This window comes from Varanus komodoensis, unplaced genomic scaffold, assembly GCF_004798865.1.
Source record: "Varanus komodoensis strain SLA01 unplaced genomic scaffold, ASM479886v1 scaffold19, whole genome shotgun sequence".
NCBI classification, from domain to species: domain Eukaryota; kingdom Metazoa; phylum Chordata; class Lepidosauria; order Squamata; family Varanidae; genus Varanus; species Varanus komodoensis.
Window position 1 is genome coordinate 19,716,748 of NW_025335550.1, and position 24,536 is coordinate 19,741,283.

General features: G+C 41.9%; 1 long non-coding RNA gene across 1 annotated transcript in view; it reads left to right on the top strand.

Annotated features, from left to right (window-relative positions):
* The window catches only part of LOC123022192, a 45,167-nt gene extending 32,467 nt beyond the window's left edge, over positions 1 to 12,700 (top strand). Inside the window, exon 3 of the long non-coding RNA XR_006414488.1 lies at positions 11,227 to 12,700. This is a non-coding gene — a long non-coding RNA (uncharacterized LOC123022192). The remainder of the gene's footprint in view (positions 1 to 11,226) is intronic.
* Positions 12,701 to 24,536: the final 11,836 nt, after the last annotated feature.

Genomic DNA, 24,536 nt, shown 5'->3' on the forward strand with positions numbered 1-24,536 from the left:
TAATTAGTTTAAAGCAGAACCAATTCAGTGAGGTCAGCTTGATGCCCAGTGAAAGCACCTAGCTCATTCCTTCCACTGTGCATGGTGAAATACACAATGAGGAATGCAAAAAAAGTATTTTGAACAACATTTCACTAATAAGATGAAGACCAATGATACAGAATTCTTTAAATACATTAGAAACAGGAAACCAGCTAGGGAGGTAATTGGACTGAGAGATGAAAATGCAGCATTAAAGCAGATTGCAGAGATGCTGAATTATTTTTTGTTTGTAGATGTAGGACAGATATCCATTCCTGGATTGCTGTTTCTATGAAGGGAGTTGGGAGGATCCAAAGCAAAGAGTGCTGGACTTCTAGATCATACTGTTAATCTGGATGGAAAAAGAAATCACAAGTTTCAGATGACATCCATCCAGAAGAACGTAAATGTACAATTGCTGTCTTTTAACAGAAACACCTATGTTAAAACATAAAAATATGTGACATATCTCTCAAAATAGTCTTTATGCCAGAGGCCTAGAGTATGGCCATTTTTCCAAAAAGTATCCAGGGGAAGTCCATGAATGTATGCATTAGCTTAATATCTTTGTCAAACTTTGTCTATCCAAAAGGCTTTTGACAAATTCTTTCACAAAACACCTTCCAGCAAACTTAGTCATGGGACAAGAGGAGAGGTCCTCTTATGCATCAGTAACTGGCTAAAGACCAGAAGGCAGAGAGTAGAAATGAATGGTAAATTCTCGTGGTGGAGGAAAATAAGCAGTGGGATCCCACAGTGATCTGATTTTTAATATGTTCATAAATTAGGAGTGAGTAGTGAGGTGGACATGATTGGGGATAACACCATATTATTTCCAGTGGCAAATGGATCTCCCAGAAAGCTCTCTCTGACAATGATCAAACAGATAGTACAGGTTTTTGAAATGCTATAACACTCCAGAATTCCTGCTTGATCTTGATCTTATAGGGCAGAAGCAAATCTAATAGGGTAAAACATTGTTATGGGTTTGCCACCAGATTGCTATTACAGAGTCTGAATTTGGACAGAAGAAGATTAATGAAGACAGAAGGACTCCGGGATAGTTTGAGGCCAAGCTGTCGACTGCTGTCATCTGTCGATAGAGAAATTAGAGGTTGTTGGCCCAGCATGGCTGGAAAATAGCTGGAAACACATCTAAGGGGTGATGGCCCTTTTGGCAAAGACAACTCATCCTCTTCCCCACCCACAAGGCTGACGAAAGTGTCTCTCCCTGTGTCTAAAATGCAATAAAAGCACAGAAGCAGCTTGAATGAATGAGTGAGGAAGATTGCGATTAGAAGAACTACCTCTGAGCTTTTGAAAGGGATCTTTGAGAGCTCACTGTCTGGGGAATATGCAGTGGGGCAGTGGGTGTGCTCTTTTGGAGGAGTGCCCTGTTCTCTGTTTTAGCCTATGTTGAACTGGTATAAACTTTGTAATAAACTCAAATATTGCATCAGTCCTTCAAATGAAACCAGGTCCAGGTAAGCCATGCCCAAAGAATGGGATAAGGAATCTCTGGCCCTCCAGAAGTTGTTGGGATCCTATTAGCCACAGCCAGCATGGCCAATGTTCAGGGATGAAGGGATCTGTAATCCTGTTACATGTGGAAGGCTGCAGGTTCCCAACAACTACCTCTAATTTCTCATTGTTAGGGAGATGAAATGTGCAGAATAATACAAAGCTATGTGTCCATGGAGATACTGCTTTCAAGTAATTGAAAAGCTATTGTACTTTTCTACATGAGGCTGTTATAATCAGCTGTATCTACCTTTGGATTTTTTTTTTTTTTTTTTTTTACTAAACTGAGTTCCTAATGCTACACAAAGAACATTTTTACCTCTTAATCTCTAGGTGGTGGTGTGGTATGGTGGGCTAAAGCATTTCACCACTTCTGTGATTATACTTTTTTCACTTTCAGAAATAATACTGCATTTTCCCCACTTAAAAAAAGCCCTTGGAAATTGCTATTCAACTGAAAGCAAAAAATGGAGGGTCACAACATTATCCAAAAACCCCACAAAAAAGGAGTAAGGAATGACGGGTGCATGATAAATGCCTTGTGTAGAAAAGCTTATAGTTTGTTATGCCTTACATCATGGCCACATTTCTCTAACCACAAAATGTAACCTCCTGATAATGTTACTGGAAACAGTTATTACATTACGCATGGGAATTTATGCATTCGCCATTAAATAAAAAACATGTATGAGTACACATAAATGTTACTTTCATTATCTGCCACATTAGTTACAGCTGTAAGAATGAATTGAGCCCATCTGAGAATGCAACATTATAATCATATTCCCTAATTGGTTTTGGTGGTTTTCAACACTGTATTTCATTCTTTTCCCACTTTCAGTAATGATTCTCTATTGAGCTGCGAAGACCACTTGTTATTTATTTCCTAAGTGAATTATGGCCTGGTGCACTGTAAATAGCTCTGTGAAATTAAATTTATTAACTGCGATATAGTTTGAATGCATGTACAAATCAAGATAATATAATGAATCTAAAAAAGAAAACAAGATTCTTTTTGAAATACTTGAAGATGGCTATTTTTATTCCAGACTTGCTGAGAGCTTCTTTCATTATTCTTGGGAGACCAAAATGGAATGTGTTTCTAGAAATCTAAGTAAGTTTGAGCAAAACACTATCAGAGATAAAACAAACAGAACAAACCTCTGCCCCAAAGGACATTCATAACTTCAGGCCATCTCCCCCCCTCCCTCTGTCCCCTCTCTTTCTCTTGTGTTTGCTTTGCAAATGTATTTATAGTGAGAAAATTTGTCTCCTGCTGCAGGCTCAAGGCAGCTGACAACAGTAATTTAAAATCACATAAACTCAGACAACGCCCATATATAAAAATAAGCTCATAGCACTAAAAATAAAATCAGCTGTAATACACCTGGAAGATCATATGAGCCAGACATACATTATCTCTTTTCTGACCAAATACCTTCTCAGTTAGTTTTTACAGCAATTCTCAAAGGCCATGTACTACCAGGCGATCCTGAGAGCCTTTTTCATAGCTTTGGGGCTACAGTAGTGAAGGCTTTGCTTGTTGTGCATTTCATTCAATAACTGTAGGGACTGGGGCTGCTTCTTCCAAAATAAGGCATTCCCAGGTGGATCTAAATCTATGACTAAACAGGAAGAAGAGGCTGACTTGGAATGCTTAGCTGCAAGACCAAGGCCAGTGAATTCTGAGATAAGCCAAGACTGGTGAGAATAAAATGGCCTCTGATTCAGGGGGAGACACTAGAACGGGGAGGATCAGAACAGAGTGTGCAACCTTCTGTTTCTATAAAGCTCAGGGAACCAAGATTTAGGGTGGACGCCAGGAAGTACTTCCTGATGGTTAGGAATCCTAGGGTATGGAATGGGCTTCCATGGGATGTGGTTGAAGCCCCAATGGTGAGGGTGTTTAAGGATTGGCTGGACATGCACATGGTAGGCATGTCATGAGTGGAGCTGGCTGGAGCCGGGGGTCAGACTAGATGGCCCAGAAGACCCCTTCTGACTCACTCTGTTTCTATGTTTCTAACTTGGTTGGTTCAGGTGTCTAATGCCAGGTCAAATAAATTGGCCAGTTAAGTAATCTCCAGTGTTATGGTTGTCTGGACTATAAGAAGCATGAACCTCCCTGAGGGTGGAGCCAACTCCATTTTGTGGGAAAGGGAGGAGGGAGATTCAGTTTGGAATCAATCCTGCATGGGCAGAACTCAGTGTACAATCAACAGGCTTGTTGTGTGACTTGTTAATGAATTTTGGATTACTCTGTGTCACAGAGACAACGTAACTTAATACAGAACTACAGTTAGCAGCCTTTTGCCTTGATCTGTTAGTAAGGAAAAAAGGGAGAGACATGCCTACAACAACAAGGGACCTGGAATAGACCTGCTTGGAATGCCTGCTTAAAATATGAGGGTTTAGATCTGAGGACTGATAGTAATTTATTCACATACAAGAGAAGGAAACCTCCAGTGACCTCAGCTTTTAATGTCAAAGTCAGGGCCATTCTTGTTTTTATTTTACAGTATTTTGAACATGTGTATCCTGTCTAGAACCCCAAGCACTCTCGGAGAGCTGATATAGTAAAAAAAAAAAAAACATACACACACACACACACACACCATGTAAGACAAACAGAACTAGGATAAATCAGAGTCTTAAAGATCTAAAGGCATGGGCAAAGATCTCTGGCACTGGCCTTTCTCCCCAGGAAGGGCACCTCATTGACAGAATATTACCTTTGGAAGAGCTCTCACTGAGCTCATACCCACCTCTCACCATAGGCAGAGAGACCTGCAGAAGGGCCTTCGAGGAAGACTGGAATGCCTGAACAGGTAAATATGAGAAAAGGTTGTTCCTAACCTTCTTGTGATAGAGGTATTGATAGAGGTATCTCAGGGCTGTGGACCCAAATCTGCCCCCCCTTGGAATTCAATCCAGTCCTCTGGGACTCCCAAGATGGCCATACTGCCTCCTTCCCCCTTTCTCATACTGCCTATAATTTGATCTCCCAACTTTTGTATAGTTCTTCCCCTATTCTAATGCTTGTCCTAAGGTTTGATTACTGGCAATAAGACCTTTAAGTCAAAACATGATGGTATATTTTGGTATTTCTAGTCATTTAGATTCTAGCTCTGCCTTACTCTCACCTACCATTGGAATGCATCTCACAAAAACTGAATTCAACCCTCAGGCTGAAAGAGGCTCAACTCCCTGGTTCAGGGCTTTAAAGTTTAACATTAACACTGAATTCCAAAAGAGACTGAGGAGCTGCCGGTTGTTTTAAAAATGGCAAGATACGCTCCATATGCTCTGTCCTAGGCAGTCACCTTATTCATGTCTTGAACAGACTGCAGTTTCACAACACTGAAGAGTTCCTTTGAACCTACAGTTTTAGCAGCAACAAAAACCTATTTCAGAGCAATTCCAGGTACTGTTAAAAAAGCAGAGTGGGAGATGGCATCTTGGTAATTACCAAGGCAGGTGACCAGGATATATTTGTACCTGTGGGCACTATGTTCTCTACTTTCTAGAACTTTCCAGAAGCAAAGGATGGTGATTACAGTGCAAAATAGGCAAAGCAGAGTTTTTCTGCAAGATGAAAACAAAATGCCTCTGCAGTTTGCCTAGTTGAGTCCTATGTATTTTTAATTTGAGAACTCCAAACTTTGAAGGACTTAGGTAGCTCGACTATGCAGACTGGATACTCTCAGTAAGCCTTGTGAATAATTCTGGTTAGATATAGCATAGTATCTCCAGGATTTAGTGCTTGTGATTATTTGCAAATCTCTGAGCCTAGTTGAAAGAAATAATAAAGGCAAAACTAAGGCAGCAATTCTGTGCAAGTTTTGTTAGGGAAAAAGCCTTCAGCTTCCAGAATGTCCTACCCAGCATAGGTAGCTATGGCACCCTGGGAGCTTTTGATTTTTCTTTCTTTCTTTCTAAAGTTGGGTAGGACTGCAGTTGTACCTTTACTGTGTCATTCATAATGTAGACCTCAGAAACGCATGGCTCTGCTTTTTACTTGGAAGAGCAGCCTCTTCTCAATGTGTTTGACAATTGTTCATGATCCTGTTTTAAAAGTACACTTTAATATGTTTGTTTTAAATTTAGATATCCTTTGAACCAGGTCAATTTAAAAAAATGATGCAATGATATTTTAAAAAAGTTTTTGAGAGATATTAATAAACTAGTAAATCCTGGGTAGCAAATCAAAACTATTTCAGCATTTACAGTCTATTGCACTTTGATGAATAATGCTGCTTTTCCCCATGCAGTAATTCTGTTTTCATTAATTTCTCTCTATCTGTGTTTTCATTACTTTAGCAGTAGCTCTGTTCAGGAAGGAAGCTGTGCTCCCACTCAGGTCGCTCCATTATGGCAAACACAGCCCCCAGAAGGTGAACCTTGGGCTGATTCATGGAATCCTGATCAGCTCAAAATTAGTCTCCCGTACAGCCTATTACACATCTTGCTTTCACTCCTTCTTTTCTGGAGTGCTGACCACTTTTGGAACCTACATGTTCAAACTGCAGATCTCCCCCACTCATTGCACTTCTGCATGGCATTTTAAAATCTCTTTATACTATCAGAATGATATTGTTGTTAATGATATTGCGGTTATTTCTACCTGAAAAGGTACAAGGATTCTTGTGTCTGGTTATCATAATTGGTCAGGCCTTCACCTTCTGGTTTCCTTGGCTTGAGTGGCGGGCAGGAAGAACAGAGAGACTGCCCAGTGGTAGGATGGTAACTTAAGCCTCTCCTTGTCCCTGCCTTCTTATTCCAACTAAACTGTTTGGATAGACTTTTGCTGTTGCTATGCTATGGGGCTTTTGCATAGGCCTTTTGGTGTATACAAATGATTGTATGCCAGCAGTATGATTGGAATGCCACTCAATGTGTGATCAATCAGGAATATATGTATGTGACTTTGTACAGTTGTTTTGATTACTTCTGTTCTTCAGTGGTGAACATCATGTTCTCTGCCTAAAAATCTCAGACTGGCATAAGGGTTCAAAACCTCTTTGAGTCCAAAGGCAGAATCCAGTTTTAAAGAAGCTCTTGTGAGCTGCATTCCGATGATGGGTGGTTACTAAACAAAAAGGCTAGTTTTCAGCTTAGACCTTTTATCTTTAGTTACCTAGCCTTAGGAGAAGCATTTCAATCTTTCTGAATTGGAGAAAATTTTCTAAAAGACAGAAAACCACCAAATGATCCATTGCTGGTACAAAGGAGGGGATGGGGCCAGGGGGAAGAGGGAAGGAGGCATTGCCATCTGGAGGACCCAGGGGACTGAAATAGGAACCCAGCTGGGCCAGATTTGCCCCACAGGCCTGAGGGTCCACAGCCTTGCATCAAACAGATTAGGAATAGCCTTTTCTGGTATTAAATTGCCAGGTGTTGCAGTGTCCCTCTTAGGCCCTGGAGGAGTGGATTGGTCTCCAGATGGGCTGCATTTGGCCTACAGCCTGAGGTTCAAAACCCTTGCTTAGCAGTTTCTGAAGCTGCTTTGCACACATGTGCAGATTCCATCAGAATAAAGGCAGGGAAATGGGAACGTAAGGTGTTCTGCTACGATGTATCTTTTGGCCTTGGGCCCTGCTTTCAAGTCAGTAGGCCACAGGAGTGCGCAACATGGAGCCTTAAGATGTTTTGGGATACCTTCCCCCGCAGCCAGCATGGCCCATGAACAGGGATTAGGGCCTTGTAGTACAAAACATCTGGATGGTGCCAGCTTGCTGATCCCTGCAGTGGAGGATATGCAGTAGCAGTGTGCATGAGTGGTGGGAGCAGAAAACTAACCATTGTGGATTCAGCAATGGGTGTGTTACATGTGTCCCTATAAGCAGAATATGAAGGACACAGACATATTATGTTGCACTCCCAGTTGTTCTTTCTTCCTGAACTGAGCAGTTGAGAGCTGTTGTTTGGGAGGGGATAAACTATTCAAAGGTACCAAGGGCTTTGACTTTCTGTGAATAACTCCCAAAGAAACTACAGTTGCAAACTTTCTTATACAGTTGTTGTGCATTATAGGCACAGATGCCACAGACAACAGAACAATACATACAAAGGACTTGCTTAAGCAAACAGCTCAAAAGCTCTTCTTTGGAAAGAAGGGGGGGGGGAGAGAAAATTAAAGCTTAGCACCACAGAGCAATTAGCAAAGGTGTTAAGTCAACTTGCTAAGCAATCTGTGATATCAGACATGCAATCAACATGGGAGACAATAAAAAGACACTGTAATTAATGATTAAGTGGGACTGCAGGGATATAAAGCACAGGAGGTTCCTGCATAATTGAATTTGAGAGAGGACTGATCTTTTGACAACAGTGTATTTTCCAAAATACAATTGTTCTCAGGAATATATATATATATATATATATATATATATATATATATATATATGTCTTTTATCATTGTAGGAATCGTACTTCTGCTCCAGCACTCTCCTTTTGTAATTGTATTCACATGTACTTTAAAGGAATCTTTTTGTGGGCCACTTGATGACACATTTGCAATATTTTAGCATCAAATTAATCTGAAATACCCAAAACTCAGAACCATACACATGGATCCACACCTCCACCTCTTCAGAAGCACCTCCTATCAGAGTGGTGTGATAGGACCAACAGCAAGACTGTACATATTTTAAATTTCTTCAAGAGTGGAGAACTTGAGATCAGGTGCAGAATGTAGATTCTTAAGAATCTCAATATTCACTTTAGGATGGCAAGTTTCTAGGCTTTATTGCTGCAAAAGAAAGATAAATTTGAGTTTGTATGAGTAATGGTTAGTGAAATCTCAGAAGCCACGATGGCTGAAACTTCTATTGGCTAACAGTTACAATCCTGTTCTTGTCTACTCAAAAGTTCCATGGAGTTCAAGCAAGTGTGTAAGACTGCAGTGGAAGAGTGAGAATTCAGTGCTCTATTTCTCCAAAAGTATAGCAGTAAATTTTGAAGTCAAGAGCTCATCATAGCCACACCCCCAGAGTGAGGAGAAAAATACAGGTAGCTGTGTGGATAGAACTGTGTTTATTTCAAACAAACAAAAGGAAAGAAGGAATCTGCTCTATTAATTTTTTCGTCTGCCACAAACAGTGGTCCAAACTGAATAGCACATTATAGCTTCACCCACCTGCCAGTCAGTCCCTCAATTATCCTGGCATGCAACAAGATGCTATCATAACTCCTGCTCTGAAAAACCTTCTGGAGTGGTGCCCCCATATATTTCCTTTTCACTACACCACAGTAATTAGCTCTTTGCTGCTCCCAACAACCAACAGAAGGAAAAGGATACACAATATGGGCAATGTTTCAAATGCACTTCATTTCAATATAGGATGCAAAATGCTGCTTTGGTGGAGGATTTGGATTATGAATTTAGGATAGAGAATATTGGCAGGAGACACCTCATTTGATGTTTGTTATTCCACTTATGCTGACCATATGAATGAAAGACCTCCACGATGTCCTATCCGTGATATCCCTGCTTAGCTGTCCTAAATTCAAGGCTGTGGCTTCCATTATAGAAACATAGAAACAAAGCGAGTCAGAAGGGGTCTCCCGGGCCATCTAGTCTGACCTCCGGCACCAGCCGGCTCTGCTCACGACATGCCCACCATGTGGACGTCCAGCCTATCCTTGAACACCCGCACCGATGGGGCCTCAACGACCTCTCGTGGAAGCCCATTCCACATCCTCGGGGCCCTGACTGTCAGGAAGTGCTTCCTGGCATCCAAATGGAACCTTGGCTTCTTGAGCTTTGCTCCGTTGGAGCACATCCTGCCTTCCTCTGCAGGGGAGAACAGGTCTCTACCCATCTCCATGTGACATCCCCTCACATACCTGTATGTCGCCAACATATCCCCTCTGAGTCTCCTCTTCTCCAGGCTGAAGAGACCCAGTTCCTCAGTCTCGCCTCATACCCCATCCCCTGCAAACCGGCCACCAACCTTGTGGCCCTACGCTGCACTGACTCCAACCTGGCTATATCCTTTCTGTAATGAAGGGCCCAAAACTGAGCACAATACTCCAATTGCGGGCGCACCAGAGTCATGTAGAGTGGTAGTACTACCTCTCTTGATCTAGAAGCCACACTTCTGGCTATGCAACCAAGGGTGGCGTTCGCCCTCTTGACCACCGCATCACACTGCTGACTCATGTTTAGCCTGCAGTCAACCAGCACCCTGAGGTCCCTTTCACAAGTGCTGCTCTCCAGCCACTTGTCCCCTAACCTGTACTTATGACACCTATTCCTATGCCCCAGGTGCAAGACCTTGCACTTATCCACATTGAACGCCATCCTGTTGTCTCCTGCCCACTTCCATAGTCTGTCCAGATCCTTTTGGATCTGGAGTACCTGCTCCTCAGTTGTGGCCACTGCTCCAGTTTGAGTGTCCTGTTTATGAAGTCAACCCATCTCTTACTCAGTTTTCCTTTCCCATTTCTACCTTTCCTTCTTCCCTTTCCTTAGCATGAATGCCTTCTCCAGTGAATCTTGCCACATTAGCATATGCAAATATTATGAAGTTTTTGTTGTTGACACATTCCCTCTTTTTTGGCCAGGGGTAAGTGTGACTCATGCGTACTTGGTGAATGGTCACAGGGGCCAGTAGTCAGAGCCAACCTGTTGACCCAGATCTCAGTCCCGTCTGGAGAGTTTCATCTCATGGTCACTTGTGCGTCATCACACCTTCCACTCACGGAAACTTGCCACACAAGCTTTGGAACTGAAAGGTGCACGCATGTGCTTTTGTGTGTCTGAGTGTGCGTACGATACAATTTAACAGCACAGCCAAAAGATTAAACAAAATCTTTGGCTGTGGCTGACTTTACTTCAGCAGCCTTAGACCTACTGTCTGTTAATTCCATTTTATTTTCATAGTTCTTCATCTCATTATTTATTCACTCGAAGTGGCATTTATTTAGATCAAATCCTCCCCAAACCTTCTCATACTTGCCTTGAAAGAATGAACTAAATAAATCTAGAGAGCTTGGCACAGCCTCTCACCTGATAAAGATGGTCTGCTAGAAGATATTCAAGCTTCTTTATTTTGTCACTCTGTAGTAAAAACACATATTTTTCAAAGCACATCTCTTTCTTGCCTCACTGGCAACTTCTCCCATAGAGGAAGTCAAATACACAGCCTCTTAGACAAGATGGAAAGGCAGAGTTTTGCAGATATAACAGGGAGCAGTAATGGCTTTGTAATCCTAACAAGTACGAAGAAGCGGGGACTATCAGCTATACATTTTTTATTTTTCACAGCAAAAGGTGGTGGCAATGGGAAGGAAATTGTTGAACTCCAAATGAAAAAGAAAGTTGTCTGTTTAGGATTGAAGGACGGACAAGATTTATACTCAGATAATTGAAGCAATACAGAGTTTCTAGTTCATTAAGTTTCATTTTTGTACTAGGCTTCTCCTGCTGTCCCCCCCTCTTTCATGTGGTATTGTAGTGATTTTTATGGCATTTTCTTGTGCATTTGTATTTCAAATATGATTTTAATAGTGTCAATGTGTCGTGTTATTTCAATATTTGTTAATATTTTATGGGCTCCAAGTGAGGTAGAGTGGAATATAAATGTATTAATATGTGTAATGAGTTGCAGAATCCATCTCAGCTTCCATGGTGAATTCCTTGACAGCTTTTCTAAAATAAACTTAATTTCTTTTGTTCAGCAGGTACCATTCTGTACCCCTCAAAAACTAGAGGACAAGAGAGGCACTCTTCTCACACAAGGCAGTGGCCGCCATCAATGATACCTGATGATGTCATGAAGTCAAATCAGAATGAAGATGATGCTTCTTGCCCTCACTCCTGGAGACCTCTGGATTTAAAAAAAAATGTTTTAAAGGCACCTGCAAGCAGGGTTGCCACGTCAACAGATTTCTTCCTTACATGTTAGATCCCTACTGGCTATCAGCCTGGATGTCTGGGATGTTTTCACACCACAACATATCAGTAGCAAAACAATGAGAAAAAACTGGGGCTTTCCCCAGCCATTCTGAAACTTTCACATTTCAGCAACCATAGTTCTATTTAGGTTCAGCTCTAGTTCTGAGTTTCCCAAAGCTCTTCAATGTGTGTGTGTTTTAAATCAGAAAATTGATACAGGATAAATGTAGATAAAATAGATTTTGAGTTTAAAATATGTTGATATTTTGGGAGCCCTCTTTTTGTCTTTTACTTTGCACTGTGTCTGTGAAGTACTTGTCCAGAATCGAAGGTGGTCTTTGGCTTGCAAGAACATTCAACAGATGGTGCAAAAGGTGGTGGTTTAAATAATATCTCTTCCTTCTGTAGTGGGGAGTTTCAGCAGAACAAACACATATATTTTGAGCCAAGGTAGCATTCTACTATTAAACCTGGCATTTTAAGGCTGTCTTGAGTCACCTCCAGGCACTTGGAATCAGGAGAGCCAGCTCCAGTAGCTTTTCGCAACCATCAGCATCTGCCTCACCTAGTGTACGATGTAACAAGAGCAGACAGTCCTGACTTTCTGAAGGTCCTGGTGTAATTGCTGTGTCACCAAGCATCACCCTATGCAGAATTTCTCAGGAAGCTTACATAAATGAAATTCACTACCTTTTAAAGAGGGCACATCGTCAACAAAGGTTTCCACACAGGCACGGACAGATCACGCCACCTAAGCCATCAGGACAATGCATAAAAGTATTCTGATGGAATGAGAAATGACTATTTGTTTCCATTATCTGTCAGAATTATTATACCCCAGGAGTGGTTTATGGCTTCAAATGGCACTGCTGTTTGCAAGAACATACAGTGCATCCACAGACTGCCTCTGTTGCTTTAAACTCGCCTGCAACTGAATGACACCTGTTAGAAGTGTTATTATGTGTTACACAGCACCTCTGTTTTCATGCAACCTTTTTATTTACAGGAATTGCAATTTTGTGATAAATAATACCATAAGAGATCAGAATTAATATTATTGTTATCTGTATTGTGATTTTCACCTTGCCTGGTCCCAAGGCACTCTGCCAGTTGCCTAGACAACAGAAGGATAATGTCATTGAAGAACTGCCTGTAGATCTGAAAAATCTGTAAGAATATTCCATTTAATTTGCCCATTGTGTAACACTCCTCATGAAACACCCCTATAAAAATTATCTATGCAAAGATTAATAAAGTTTTATTGTATTGATAGGAAGGGTAATGGGGGTGCCTCCTAACTTGGAGCTTTATGCTCTTTGATCTTTGCTTCCCTGCTTGATATTATCTCTAGACTATAACTTTCAACCATCTAGCTGGAGTATTTCAAAGGAAGAGGCAAGGAGACTGCAATGACTTCAGGACACATTGCATAGGTGCCCCGCCTATGGAATGCGCTCCCCAGAGAGGTCCGCCTGGCGCCGTCGTTCATTTTTCAGCGCCAGGCTAAGCCCTTTTTATTTCAATGATATTTTAATAACTTTTAATATCAGTTTATAGGTTTTAATATGCAGCCAGGTTGGATCTGGGTTTTATCTGTATTATGTTTTATTTTATTTATGTAAGCTGGCCCGAGGCTGTGCGATGGGATGGCATACAAATGCTCTAAACAAACAAATAAATAAATAAATCCTGGCTGGCTCAGTCTCCTCCCATCACCCCCAGAACAACCCGTTGACCCCTCTCCAAGGTTGCTTTTCTGACCCTGGAGAGGATCAGTCACCTTCACAGACTGAAAGGGGATGGGGGCTCTGATTGCCGCTCTGAGGTCAGAGGGGCATTAGGATCATTCCATTATTCTTTGTATAATTGCAACAAAATCACAGTCCAGAGTAGAGTTGTGTGGAAATGACCTCTCAAAACTCTCCACCCTATTTGGGGGGGGGGGTGGAGAAACAATGTCACCCAATGTTTTGAGAAGGGGGATTTTTTTTTCCAACAGTTTCTCATAGGTAGGGCTCACCTTTGGCTGAGGTTGTAGAACAGCTTCTTGCCTTTCTCCTCTAAGGGTTGCTGGGGTGTGTGTGTGTGTGTGTGTTGCCAATGTTACTGACAATAACAGCAACTCTCCCGGCAGTCTGGTCCTCATTTTGCATCTTCCACATTGACCCATACCAATAATCTTTCTGGGATATTGTGGGTGAAAAGGAAATGTCCCTCCCTCACACACACACACTTAAAAAGAAGAAGAATTTTGATTGTCAAAAGTGACATAAGGAGGAAGAAAAGAAAAAATCCACCTTTTCTCCTTTGGAGAAAAATGTCTTTGACAAATTTTGGCTTAGCAATTATTCTCATTTTTCAGGGTTCATCACATTCCCCAGGATCTTCCAAAAGTTAATTTCTTAAGGTTGGTTATAGGTAGACCTTGCCTCTTAGGCAGATATTTATAAAATTACTACTTTTCTGAAAGCCCAGTAGCAGGTATGAGGGATGCAGGTGAAGTTAATGCTGTGCCAAAATCGGTCCTCCGGAATGTTGAAAGCTTTATTTTCCCACTGAGGAGGCATCCATTTTCCCACCTCATACTCAGGGCCTTTAATAATGTCTTTTGGTGGTGTGTTCACCCTGATCACGGTGAAGCAGCTGAGGGTGCTCTGTGTGCTAGTACACCTGTCTCCGTTGCTGTGCAGCCTCCTAGGCTTTCGATGCTTCCTGGTGCTTCCAGGATGTCTTCTCCATGTCTCCGAGGGAAGTCCGGGAAGCTGAGAAGGCTGCTGGAGAGATGGCTGTGCAATGAAAGCCAGGGCACTGCACACATTCCTCAACTTCCTCATGCGGAAGGTAAGCCTAAAAACCTTAAACCAAACTCCTGATTTTTAAAACATTGTTTTTGAAAGCAATTTCTTTTCTGTCCTTGTATTTTAATTCTTAGAGTGATTTTAATGGTTTTAAATTTTATATGTGACTGTAGATGGTAGCGGTGCCTTTTATGTTAAAGCGGTTTCTGTGAAGTTTAACCCTTCTGTGGTTTTAGTAGTTAGGCTGTTAGTTTTTAATAGGGTTATATTAGTATTTTGTTGCATGTCGCTATGTTATCTGAGTGTATATTTTTATTTGTAACCCGTCCAGGGAGCCTTATGACTAATGGGGTGGGATAAAAATCTAATAATGAGTAAAGGAGAATGGCTGAAAAAATGTGGGAGAAAATTTTGGCTTAGTACTGATCCGGAGGACTTGGTTACCTTTGTTTAATAATTGTTTGATAGAGTCACACTTGATTGGGCTGGTGGACCTCTTTTGGCTGAATATCTTTCTGAAGCAGCTCCTGGGTACATGGGACAGAAGGCACTGAGGGGGTAAGGCCTAAATACAAAAATACTGGCATATTTCAGTTTGAACTTCTCCCTACCAGTAACAAAGTCTTAGGAGAATACATCCTTTCAGCTTTTTGGAGTAGGGAAAAACCTGGCAAAAGCCAGAAACCAATCCATTGGAAAGTCAGTGTGGTATAGTGGTTAGAGCACTGGGACTGGGTTCAGGTGATCTGGGTTCTAGTCCCTGCTCATCCATGAAGCACACTGGGTGACTCAGGGCCAGTCATGGACTCTCAGCCCAACCTCCCTCACAGGGCTGCTGTTGTGAGGGAAAATGGAGTGGAGGAGGACCTTTAAAGCCGGCTTTGGAGCCTTGCAAAAGGAAGAAAGTCAAGATATAAATGCAGCCTTAGCAACCTTGTGCCTGCCAGACATGTTTAGACCGCAACCCCCAGAATTCCCAGTCAATAGCCCTGCTGGATGGGAATAATGGGAGTAGTGGTACAAATGTCTCTGAAGGCCTTCAGGTTGGGAAAGGCTGCCTTTGGTGGAAGGGGTAGGCCATGGGGAAGTGGCCTGGCCATCTGTCTGATGAGGCCTGGAGTACAGACTGGGAGAGCAGGCAGGCCAGATTTGGCTCCAGGGATGAGGTTCAACAACTCTGGTCACAGCCCTGAATGAAACCACACATGCAGACTAAGACAATGATTTTTACAACAAATTTCTATATCATCACCCATGTACATTTTGAAGCGCCAGCATCAACAACAATCTGCTGGAAAAACTCTTTAGCTGTGACAGCGCCTACTCATTAGTTCTCAGTAATGTGAGCTGCCTTTAGTACCAGGACTAACAGTACAGAAATCGTAATCCAGCCATGTACCTCTGGGAATGTGCTGACTTTCTCTTTGCTATCAAGTACCCCTGGCTACTCCCACTGACGTTTCCAGAAGTTTTTGGAGGATAGTCCAAAATAGTCCAACTGGCATATGACGTTGCCCTAGCAGCAATGGCTGTTAGCACAGTGGAAAAGTTACACTTGCGAGTGCAACCCAAGACCCTGTCCAAAGCGACTGCTTTCAGAAGAGGATAAGACTTCTATGACCTCTGCTGTCTTGCTCATTTGGGAACCAGTCCTTTTCTGTTGGGCTGCTTTCCTAACAGCATGTTATGGCCATTCTTGCTAATGAAGGAGTGGTTATAGAGAGAACACTTTGAAAACATTTGCTGTGTTGCAGTCTACGTACAGGTGGCTTCTGTTGCATTACTATTACTGGCCAAGAGAGGGTGCAGAAGAATAATATATACTCTTTTCTAACCACAAAAAATTACTTTTGAAACCTCAATTAAGGTCACACTTTACAGCAACACTTTACAATGTTTTAATAACCACCAATCCATGTTTCTGAGTCAGCCTTGTCTAATATTCCATTGGTCTCTTGTAATGCCGTTTTACCTCCAACATATGGCTTGTGGAGAATAACTCTACTGTTATTTGCACATCTGTTGAATAATATTACATTAAACTGTTAAATGCACAATTATGTTCAATTATTTTAAGAGAATCTACTTTACCTGATGCTTATTCTCCAGGGCTTTTGTTATTCTTAGTTACAGGAAGTTCGTGCAGGGTAACAGATGGTGCAACGTAATTTCTCCCAGCTAATAAATTTAAATGCCAAATACACCATGATAATTCCACATAAATATGTATGTGTGTTTAATCTATATGTGTACTCCATGCATGTGTGCATGTATCCATATATACATATGCAGGCTGTTTCAGTTTTTCTCTGAGTCTTCTGCTATGGAACTAAATTTGACTTATCACTGCATCTTTCGGTGTGGAGTCGTATTACAGTTTATGATCTGCACAGTACTTTATATCTTTCTCCTGGTATTCTGGAGGAGAGCTAGCATGCATTCATTCCAGTTGGCATTTGCATGCCAGGCAGATAAGCTGGTTTTATTACATTGATTTATTTAGGATTGCTTTTAGTGATTTTGCTCCTTATCCCAGCCTTCCTTGGGGCAGCCCATATGGCCCTCTGAATTTAATGTTCACAACAGCCCTGTGATATAGGTTAAGCTGAGATGATGATGGACTAGTCCAGTAACTTGCATGGCTGAACAGCAATTTAAAAACAGCTCTCTAAAACTTATTGGCTTAAAGATTTTATTGTAATTGTTTGCTATTGTCAGCTGAGCATTTCACAAATACATTTTAAGAAACTAATCAAAATGAAGAAATGAAGATTAATGAACTTCTGTTGGTAACAGCTAGCATCCAAAATAAAGGGAGAACAAGCATATAATGACCCTTAGCTAGAGTATCACACCACATAAAACACACCTATCTGAGCTTTAGGAGTCTTCTGTGATGCAGAATTCTTTATCAGGTCATAACTCAGTGGCTCAAACATCCCAGTTTCAAACCTTTCATGCATAGCCAGGAAATAATCCTGCCTGAAAACCCAGAGAGCTGCAGTCAGTTAGCACAGACTACACTGGAGTAGATAAGAACATAAGAAAAGCCTTGCTGGATCACACTAGTCCAGCACACTGTACACACAATGGCAAACACAGGATCTTTCAAGCAGGATGGGTGCAAGGCCTCTTCCTGCCCAGCTCCTCAGCAACTGGAGCATGCAGGCATGGTACCTCTGGTGTGACTCAGTATAAGGCAGCTACCTCTGTTCGCACATTCTTGCCTGAAAAGAAAACAGCTTAAACCAACAAGTATGAGTGTATTCTACAAAGAGAGGTGGGAAGTTGATGAATATCAACATTGATTACCCCCCTACACACTTTTCATTTCAGTGGCATACACAAAGGAGACACAGTGAAAAACATGGCAATGGGGCAGGTAGACAATAAAGAGAAACATTCATGCTTTCAAACTATCACACCCATGCTGTTGGTAAGATTGCATACAAGTCTAGCCATAGGGTATTATGGGCCAACGTCAAACATAGGCAGGTGCTGACAGGGTGATGTCTTCTTCCACACCAGATATATAGTGACTTTTACACTATACAGGAAAAGTATAATGTCTGCACAGTCAGAATGTGGAGTAACTAGTAGGGGAAGATTCCTGAGCAATCATTAAAGGGTCCTGTGATTCAGGCCCAAAGAGAGGAAGCAACAAGGATACCTTAAAATGGTTTGGTGTATGGTACTAGAGTAGCCTTCTTTATTCCATGGAATTTAAAGTCCCCTTTCGGATGCAATTTGTACTTCTTCCATTATGGCCATCTTTTATCTTTAATTCTTCCACCCAGATACAATGTCTTTCTGTATTCCATTGTTCTGTGTGTAACATGAAAGAGTGTTTGAAGGGGATAGTCTGCACCAGAGCAGAGGCCGGTGCCAAGAATTAGAAGTCTATATAAAAAGATGGTTTTTAAACATTTATTTTGAAGGCATTCCTGGGGACACATTCCAAGAGTAGTGTCTTAGACAGGTCTTCTCCAGCAGACAGGTGAGGCTTTATAAGCAGAGTTCTTTTATTAAAGCTTATTAGGTTACAGAACAGCAGCAGTCAGAGTAGCATCCATCTTGAGAAGTGGGAGAAGAAACTGCCCATGCAGAGTTGAATCCAAATGGAAACATCCCTCCTTCCCTCCTTTTCACAAAAGATTCTGACTGCACCCTCAGAATGGCTTCTGCTGCTCGAGGGCTAGACAGCGGGAACGCCAGACACTTCTCAACTGGCCCATTGATTTTGCCTGTCATCTCCTTGCTGGGGCAAGGAACTCTCCATCTCTCCCCTGCCCCGCTATACTAAAATCTCTCCCTCCTTATCCAAGACGGGCTGGTTCTCAAGCACTGCCTGAGTATCTTCACTAGGTAACCTTGCAACTGGGAAGACATCTGCCCAGCTATGCCCTCCACCTCCTCTTCTGAATCTGAAGAATCCATCTGGAGACACTGTAGCTTGAGGAACCTGGGACCCCTCTCTACAGGTAGATGGGTCTGAAGGCAAAATTTGGAAGGGGCAAAAACAAAGAAAATGGGGCCAAAATGCCACAAGGACCAACATATTATAGTGCAGAGCTCTTACTGCCAGTAACAAAGCCTTAGAAGTGGCAGCAAGGGTGAAAAAAATATAAAAGCCAGGATCAGAAGAGATTCAGGAAACCATAAAATGATCAGTCATTGTGGGAAAGGGGGCGGGCACCAGCAGAAGGATGTGACCTTCTGGGAAACCCTGGAGAGTCAGGCTGGGACCCCAGTCAGGCTGAATTTAGGCCATAGTTCTTAGGTTTTCTAGTCTCAATAGCAATAGCTATTGGAAAAGGGGTTTGTTGTCTAGTTTAGAGACGAGCAAATGAAGTGGGGAATACAAAGATGCTGTTTAACTATAGAGATGGCCATTGGCCTAGCTGAGACACAATTAAAATCAAAAATGGTGGCCAAAATATTTTTTCCCCAGCCATTTAGCTTCATGGCTACTGTACAATGCAGATTTGTTACACAGTTGTTTTATCCAAAAAACACATTTTTTGCATAGTGAAAGTGGCTTGATTAGGAGGTACTTGCTCCTGCCAGCAGTGAATTGTCAAACTGTACGGCACTGTGCAAAGGCTCAGATACCAGGTTTTTATGTGGGATATTTAATGAATGTGAACAAATATTTGGAGTCATGCGCTGCTCCTATGGGGCAAGTAATTAGCCACAGGATTTGCTTAAGAACTCCCAGTGATGTTGCATATTAGAATAAGGTAATTATAGGCCTACCCCAGCTTGGTTGTGGGCTGAGAGGCTGAGGTTTATCCCTCATCTGACTCCTTCATTTGAAAGATTATGCCCAGTAATTTTTGTGTTTGAAAAGAGAGCTCAGGAAGCAGAATTGAGCCACTAGGGATAACTAGTCAAACATGAATAAAGTGTAAATAACTGGTCCTGTCCAGGGTGACGTGAATCCGGGATGCTTATGGAAGTGCAGTTCTCTTACACATAGTGGTTCACATTTGCACAAGCTGGCTGCATCTGATTTTTTGGGTTCCCTGATCCTGGATAAGAAGCTTTTTGGCAGATGTAGGGGAATGCAGTAGAAATTCCCCTTGTACTAGCATCCTTAGCCTGTACTAAGCCTGTTAGATAAACTTGGCCTGTTAGATAAACTGAATGGGGTTTTCAAGATGTAATATAATAATTGATGAGATACTGTTCAAAATGGATGAAGTCATAGGATCTAACCCCCCCCCCCTTTCAACATGTACAATTAGGGATGGGGGAAAATTTGTTGTACATTTTATTCAAGTGCAGTGACTGAATTCTTATGTCCTGGACCAATAAGGGTTTGGAAGACTGTTATCCTGTACTTTTTTTAAAAAAAATTCTCAACAATTGCATACAAAAACATTAGGGAAAGTTGTGTGCATTGTATTAGGGAAAATTGCATCTTGAAATAAATTAGAATTTTCCTGCTTTAAAAAAAAAGTCATAAACCATTGTGGGATTTGGATGAAAGAGACAGCAACTTTAAATGCAGTCCTGAAATAGACCAATGCATCCATTGCTGCACATGAATTCTATGTTTAATTTATAGGCTTTCTTCTACCAGTCTTCAGAGTCTGAATCCTTGACCATGGATTTTGAATTGACCATCTCTTATAGTTCTCTCCTTCTGTTTCTTGGTTTGTGATATGCCTGTACATGAAAAGGCATCATAGCTTCTGATCGGAAAATAGCATCGAACCCCATCTCAGAATACCCCAAGTTTCCAGGATGTATAAAATATAAGTGCTAACTGCTACTAGTAACTATAGTTTCAGTACTGGGACCACCTGTGATGTCACAATTTAATTATATCTCTTGCATACAAGATGCATGTTCATGCTCATCACTCACCTGAACAATTAAGGCATTTGAACTGGGTTTACTCTTGTTTGTGAAGACAGGCTGTGGGTGCTCTCTGTTGTTTATGTAATATTGGTTACACCTAGGACAGATGGAAAACAGAACAGGCATGTAAACTGAAAGGAACTCCTAAAACAACACTGGCCCTCCTCTATCAAGAGAGAGAGATCCTAGCCACTCTTAAGACCGTTTTTTGTAGGCGAGCTTCAAGAACTGCTACTGTTTCTCTGTGCCCCAACCAAAATTGCCACATAAGTTCTTGAAGCACCCCAGGGGTGGACCAAAGCAGCCAGGTCCATGAAGTTAGTATCCAGCTCAGAGGCACTTCTGGATGGTGGAAGGGATGGTAGCAGTGGCCAAATCCTGCTGGTGTGATGCTGAAGCTACCTGCAACAACAACAGCTTCTAAAAATTACAAAACAGGCAGGGAAGGGAAGAAGCCCTCCAGGTACTATTGTAAGTCCCCACAATAATTGAAATAACTTGGTGCTGTTCTCTCCTCCTCCTTTTGGGTTTGATCTGAATACTCTATTCCCAAAATTCTGTGGCTTCCAAATAGGGAGAAAAGAGGTCACCTTTCAGCATACTGATTTCTATTATCTGTTTTTAGACCTAATAGGTATGTCATTTTATAAATAAAATCAATCAAAATAAACATCACAACTGGTCTGAGAACAATATCTGTGAGCATGGCAGTCAATTAATAAATGTGTACCAAAAATGGAACTCAGGTGACTAACATAAAGCAACACCAGGATTAAAACAAAAGCAATACATAACATAAAACGGACAAATGAGAGACACAATTAACACCACAATAATCAAAGAAAGAAAGAACACCTTGACCCATTTAAAGAAACACAAACACTTTAGTGACACACCAGTTTCCATCTTGAAGGACGGCCTGCCTTGTCTGCCAGTAGAAAGACAAGAGGGAAAGGGCGACACTAGTCTCCCCTTACAGGATCTGTCAGAGCCTGGGAGTGGCCACTGAGAGAGCCGTCCATCTGCTGACTGCAAATGACTAGACCAGTAGTGGTGTGATCGAGTATAAAGCCATCACGTCAGTCCCCATAGCCATGCGCCCAAGGAGCGCTTCCAAATGTTAACAACTGAGGTATCAACAAACAGATTCTAGCAGTTTTACATTCAGTGGGAGGAGTTCTTCTATAAAGCAAGGGGGTCAAAACTGCCCATTCAAGATCCCGCTGCCCCAAGGCACCCAGGCACTCAAATGCCCCCACTCTTCTCTTCCTCTCCCCCTTGAATTAAGCATAGCCATGTCATATAAACCTGGAACTGTGGTTAGTGTTAAACATGTCGGTAAACCACAGTTTGCCAGATTTGTACAGCTTGTGGTTAATCAAAAGCAGAAGGGAAAGTTTTTGATCTCTCCATCCCAGGCATGCCAAAGGAAGAAGGGAAAGGAGAAAGTACATGGAAGCAGCAGGCAGGGTCAGTTCCAGTTGTTCTTGAGGGACCCATGGACAAGAAACCTTCATTGGGCCTAGTAGGTAGCTTCTCTTGCTCACCATTGCTACCACATATGAAGGAGAAGATTACCAACAGGTGCTAGTCCTGATGGGTATACGCTGCCTCCAGGATCAGAGGCAGTTTGCTTTTGGACGCCAGTGGCTGGGGAGCTTGGGCGGGAGCACCTGTATTCTGTTTGTAGGATTTTGTGGGCAGCTGGCTGGCCACTGTGTGAATAAAATGCTGGACAAGGTAAAGCATTAGTCTGATCCAGCATGGCTCTTCTCATGTTCTTGGCAAACACAGAGCCAGGCAGTGGCATCTACAGTGCCTACTTTTCCCCACCATCATTGTCTGGGTCAGAGCAAGAGGCAGGTGAATAAGCAGGCTTCTGTTGTGAGGAAGAGAAGCAACTTCAGGAGGTTCTTGCTAGCCATGCCTACCAGGGATGCCGGCAGGAGGTGAGGCTCATTCATGTCAAGAGAAGACACAAGGCCTGCATTAGTATTAGCAAGAAACCCATTCACAAAGAGGGGAAAATGGCCATAAAGTGCTGTGCTTTCCTCTTTATTTTATGTAAGGAGGAAAAGATTCACAGCTTCAGCTGAGTTTCTTTCCATTGAGTCCTTTAACCAAGAGACCTGTAGGGCCAAACATAGTATCAAATAACAACTAAGATGATCATGCAGAATTCTGGGCAATGTTTACAGTTCTAAAACAGTTCAACAGAACAATGTAAATAATTCACAGGACTTAGCATTACATGAAGATTCTGACAAACTCACAGATCTATATATTTTAGTTGTAGAAAAGACCGCTCTTTTCTCAGGTTCTTGTCAATCTGGTGCCTTGGATCCTTCCACCCACACAGTGATAGTCTTTGGTGCTAAGTGGGAATAATCTGACTTTCCTCCAGAAAGGAGTTTCAGCATGGCACCAATTCCTGGACTCAGAAACTGGGCCCATTGGGTAGATCGCTAAGTTCTGTTCTTTGCTTCTTTTCTCACTGTCATAGCACCATGCTATTGCATAAACTCTTTTTTATCTTTCTCTCTCACAGATATTCTGATCCCCTCCCATTTGGAATTTGCCAGCAGCTGCAGCTGTTCATTAATGAACGCAGCTTTGGGCTTCCTGATATCTCAGGAGCATTTTTTAATCAGTAGATTGGGTATATCAACGGGGCTGGGTTAAAGGAAAAAAGGAGTTAGTGCACGCTTCCCACTACAAGACAGTTTAACACAGAATAGGGATTTATCTGTCACAGCCCCCTGGCCATGGAACTCTGTCCTGAAGGAAGCTAGGCTGGCCCCTTCCATGTTCAAACTTAGGTGGGCTGTTAAAACCGACCTCTGTGTTCTTTAGTGTATATAATTTTCTAGCCTTGTGCTCTCTTTTTAGACATTTGAATCCTCTCCTGTTCTCAATGTCTACTGTTTCTGTTGTTTTAAGGTTCTAATTTTTTTAAATGGTTGCACATTTTTGTTGTAAGTCACCTTGCAAGCACTATGCAGCCTGAAAAGCAGTTGTGCCATTTATAAACAAACAAATGAACGAAACAGTGTGTAATGTGACATCCAAATACAGTCAGGGGAATGAACAAGGTGGAAAAGCTTACACTTGAATGCACAAGATTTCTACCACCTTCTGCTCAACTTTTCAGTGGAACTTTCTGCTCTTTAGTTCCATCACCTCTCCATATACAATATTTAAACATGGCTTTTCCAAATTTACCAAATCTCCTGCTACAGCTTTAGTTCTTGCCTTCACCTCACATCTAACAGGCGTATGTTCATATTTTCATTCCTCTCTTTCCTTCTTCGCCTCTCTTCTATAAAGTAAGGGGGAAAGCAAGTTCTTTCACCTTTGTGCATGTACTGGAAGAGCATCTGCATGGCATTAAGGGGAAAAATATTAGGCCCAGGAGCCAAATCTGGACTAACTGGAGGCCCAATCTGTTCTTCTGGAGTTTCACAGAAGGCCACAGCCATTTTTTTTCCTGGTCCCATCCCTTTTTCTCAACCACCAATTGTCCAATGATTTCTGGGCTTTTGTGCTGTTTCTTTTGCCTTCTAGAACATTGAAATTCTTCTCCTAAATCTTACTTTCTTGCAGTAAGAGCTGTAATTCGCAATATACTGGTACTCTGAGGACATTTTCTGTATCTTTGGCTCCATCCCTTTTGCCTTTGTCCTGTCCCCTTCCCTTACTGTTATTTAGCCCCAAATACTTCTCTGCAATTCAATTTAGCCCTCAAGTTGAAAGTGATTCAACACCTGTGCTTTAAAAGAAATAGACTGGGCCAATGGGGATGCTTAGAGTGAGAGAACACTCTTTCTCCATCAAGGGCATGTTTTAGGAAAGGATCAGTAGCTATGCTAATGGTTGTCGGGATTATGAATGGCAGAAGTGTCCAGCTATGTTGACACAATCCAGAAGAT